The sequence below is a fragment of the Quercus robur genome, chromosome 8 (genome assembly GCF_932294415.1).
Source record: "Quercus robur chromosome 8, dhQueRobu3.1, whole genome shotgun sequence".
Classification (NCBI taxonomy): domain Eukaryota; kingdom Viridiplantae; phylum Streptophyta; class Magnoliopsida; order Fagales; family Fagaceae; genus Quercus; species Quercus robur.
Genome location: NC_065541.1, coordinates 41810208 through 41814708, shown reverse-complemented (window position 1 = coordinate 41814708; position 4501 = coordinate 41810208).

Sequence of the window (4501 nt, the reverse complement as noted above, 5' to 3'; positions counted from 1 at the left end):
AGGTCAATCCCTCTTCCACCTTTCATTTCCAAAAAATCTTAGGTAAGTTGGTAAGTTTGTAAGAAATGGGTCAGCTTCTTCATATCTATACCCATTTTCTTTCTCTCTTTTCCTTGTAAATGTCATATTTTATATATAAAATGTTTCATTTCTTTACTTGTCCATTTTTACTCTAGCACTTTATTTCCTTACTCTTATTTTTATATTGCGTGTTCAATTTATTTATTACTCTTTACATATTGTCCTAGTTATATAATACTTAATTTACTTGTTGCTTTGTCTATTTATTACTTTATTATATATGTTTATGGGTTTCTCCTAAGTGAGTTTTCAAAGTATCCCTAGAAGGGTGGTAGAAGGTTTTAAGCCTCCCATTCCTTAATATGAAAAAGAACCCATAAGGTCTAGACATTTAGGGGAAATTCCCTTGTTTCTCTATTTATTTAATTGTTGTTCTTTATATGGCTCCATCTATTTATCGTTCTTTATTTATTGTGCTATATGCTATTGTGTTCTTCTCTCCATCTACATATAAAAATCATTTTCTACCATTTTTCTTGTTGGTCGCCTTCTCACTTGAGAAAGCAACCACAACACCTATGATAAATCTTTATATTACTAACTAAGCAGTATGCAATAGCTTAGGCCATATGCGTGACCAACCATAGAATAACGTTTTATCATAGGTGGGTTCTCCTTAAATGGGTTCTAAACCTTGTTCCTAGGCACAATATGGATATGTTACCTAAAGGATGGTAGATGGCTTGCCTCCCATTTCTCAATATGGTAAAGAACTCATAAGGCTTGGATGTGGCAAGATTAGAACCTATTTAGGAGAAATTTCTTAAAAAAATGATTTTCCAATGAACTTTAATTTATTGTCTTATCTTTACATTCCAAGCACTTTATTTTATTGTCTTGTATTCAAATTCCTTTACATTTTTAAGCTCTTTATTTTAATGTCTTGTATTTAAATTCTTTTACATTAGGTCTTTATTTTAATGTCTTGTTTTTTCTCTTTCATTTCTCATGAGTGATCTAGATTGCCATAAAGTAAATTGCTTGAGTAAACAAACCTCTAAAAATGTTTTTCTAAAGAAATAAAAATGGTTCAAATAGCCTTCCCTTTTTCTAAAAGAAATTGTTTACAAAAGAAGCTTTCCTTTTAAAACCCTAAAAAGCCTTCCAAAGGGGCATTTTTCAATCTTTTTCCAAAATTTTTTTTCTTTCTTTTCCTTTCTTTCAAAAATGTTTTTTACATTGCAATTTTTTTTTTTTTTTTTTTTTTTTGAGAACCCATTTTGAATAGAAAAAGTTTTGATAAAAAATATAATTTTTCTATACCATGTTTTTTTCAAGAATAACAAAAACCATGGGATTTTTGAATCCAAAGCCTTTATTTTAAAATAAAACTCATGGAAGCTCTTTTCTTCAATCTCTTTAATCTCAAAATTCCTATTTAATAAAGTTTTCGACTCTTTGGTTTTAGTTTTCAAACATAACTTTCTTTCCTCAAAACTTTTCTCATTCCAAACAAACCCACGGGAATCTTTTTCTTTAAACCAACTCTTTTCCAAAATTTTTTGTTTTCACAAAAAGATTTCAAAACCTAAACTTCTTTTCTTCAAAAGAAAACCTTTTTGTCATCTTTTACAAAAATTTAAGTTGAATCTTTTTTTTCTAAATTGGATAAAGACCATGGTTTTTAATAAAACCAAGGAAACCCTTTTCTCAAAATAAGAAGGTTTTTGAACCTTTCTTCAAATCCTTTCTATCCTAAAAATGAAGAAAAATCCTAGTTCCCAACAAACCATGGAATCCATTTTTTGGAAAAATGAAGCTTTTTCTCACAAAAAAAATTTCTTTCCAACTTCCTTTTTATTCTTTTTAGAAAAGCCATTTTTAAACCTAGAAAAGCTCTTTTTTAAGTCTTTTACTAAAAAATGTGCAAACTTAGTTTTTCAAACAGTTTTGTTTTTTAGAATATCAATTCTTTTTTAAAAGAAATTGTTCATTTTCTTTTAGGTAAGCTTTCAAAGTCTCCGTCTTTACACATTTGTGCATTTTTGTTTTGAGCTTTCCTAGAATTGCATCTTTTAGAGGTTTGTGCCTATGGTTCAATTCCATTGAACCAATAGGCACCAATCAAGCTAACATGTTCCCCTTCCCCCTTGGCACTAATGTTTTAGTCTATTGTGTTTTTGCATCAGAAATGAGAAAAATGGAGGATAACAACAATGTGCTATCTTTCTTACTTTCCCTTTTTATTTCCAAATATTCATGCTAAGTACATAGTATATAAATATTCACATGCTAAACTATATACTATTTCTTGCAACATAGTAAACTTCTTTCACATGCTATTTATATATATTTCACACACTTTGTTTGTATATAATTCTTTGAAGTAAATTAATATTCACATGCTACATTTTAAATAAATAAATACTCACATGTATATATGTATGGTTTTTATACAAACTTTTTCAAAAATAAAATGCCAAGTATCTAATTTTTTTTCACCAAAAGTTATAATTAAAATTTGAAAGGAGTACTATCCTTTGTATAGACGGTATGGGGTGCCTAACACCTTCCCCACACGAAACTTAACTTCCGAGACCAAAATTTTTGGTTCAAGACTTTTGGTTTACCTTAATTAATTAACAACCCTTAAAATTGGTTTTACTTAATTAGGTAATTTAAAAAAAAAAATTAGACAAATAGGTGACCAATCACACCTAATACAAAATCAATAGTTGGTGGCAACTCCTAAAATAGAAATCTTTATATATAATAATAGGTGAAGCTGAGAGAAACCCAATTAGAATTCCAAATTAGAGTTCCAATTTTGCGCCATGTGTCCTAAATTATTTATACTTAAAGATTTTTATTTTGTAATTTTAGAATCAAATGTAGGGTCACATCATAAATATTCATCTAAGTGAGTTATTAAGTACAAAAACTAAAGAATCTAGAATAAATGAATCGTAAAAAAAAAAAAAAAAGTGCTTCACAATAATTAAAAAAAAAAAAAAAAAAAAAAACATTGACAGTTTACATTTTATACCTAATAATATCCGTACAAAATTTTTTAAAGAGTTAAAAAAAAAATAAAAATGACTATTAATAATAAGAATTTTTCTCAAAAAAAAAAATTATATATAAGAATTATATTATGTATCTTATTGTATATCTTTAAATGTATTTATGTATATGCATAAGATTACAAGCTATTAGAAATAAGAAATAATTCTGCATGTTAACAAATAACATGCAGATCTTGACTTATTGTTGCGTTAACCGGATTTTCTCTAACAATTATATCGCTACTTGACTCATTGTTGGCATATTCAAGGATGAAATTCCACACATTGCATTGCTACCTCTATAATTTTAGGTTAATAATTGAGAATAAAAGAATAATGTTATGATTACTATAAATTTTATTATATAAATGATAAACCTCAAACATAAATATTGATTTTTCAAATTTTAAATATTAAAAAAAAATAATCCAAAAACTTATTAATTAAGTTAATGATGTAATCAATCATATTCATTATTAGATAAATTAATAAGTATTTTTTAATAAAATTATAATAAATTTAGAATATTCCAAATATTTTTTCAAAAAAAAAAAAAAAAAATCCTTGTCCTCCTCCCCTTCAGTACTTTAGGGGTCCACAAACGAACACTTAAAAGCAGCTAAAGTCTTAACACCGACTTTGTCGGTTCAAAAATGGTCCTGGCCGCCCCTTCATAAACGTGCCGTTTACGGAACTGAATCAGTCATCTCCTGTAAAAGGCTAACATTATTCATTAACCCCACAAAAAAAGACACCATTGACATGACCAAATTCGAAAACGTCGTAGTTTCAGTCTTCAGACCATACATATATGTGTGGACTAAGGTCGACCGTTTTTGCAAAAGACACTAAAAACAAAAAAAAGCATTCATATTATCGCAGCAAAATGCACAGCGGTATACTCCAGAGTCCACAATCAAAAGCAACCGCAAAGTTATATGGACCCAGGCTGCTCCTACTATTACACATTATACGTTTCCACTTGAAATGTTTGAATCTCTAAGGAGAAATGTGGGCTTGACCATGAGGAATAAAGGCTTTAATTTTTTTTTTTCCGCAAAGTTATATGGACCTAGGCTGCTCCTACTGTTACACATTATACGTTTCCACTTGAAATGTTTGAATCTCTAAGGAGAAATGTGGGCTTCACCCTGAGGAATAAAGGCTTTAATTTTTTTTTTTTTTTTTTTTTTTTTGGCAGAAATAAAAACGTTCTTTTTATAAATTATCAAGAGTTGCACCATTGTAACTTATTTTGATTTTTTAACAAAGGCATCCCTGTTAGAAATTTCAAGAAAACATTTTCACACATGTTAATTGGTGGGGTTGCATCTTTGTCTAATAATTCTCATATAAAACTGTGATACCCTAATTTGATTGATTGTGTGATGTGTGGGGATGTATAATGAGTCCCA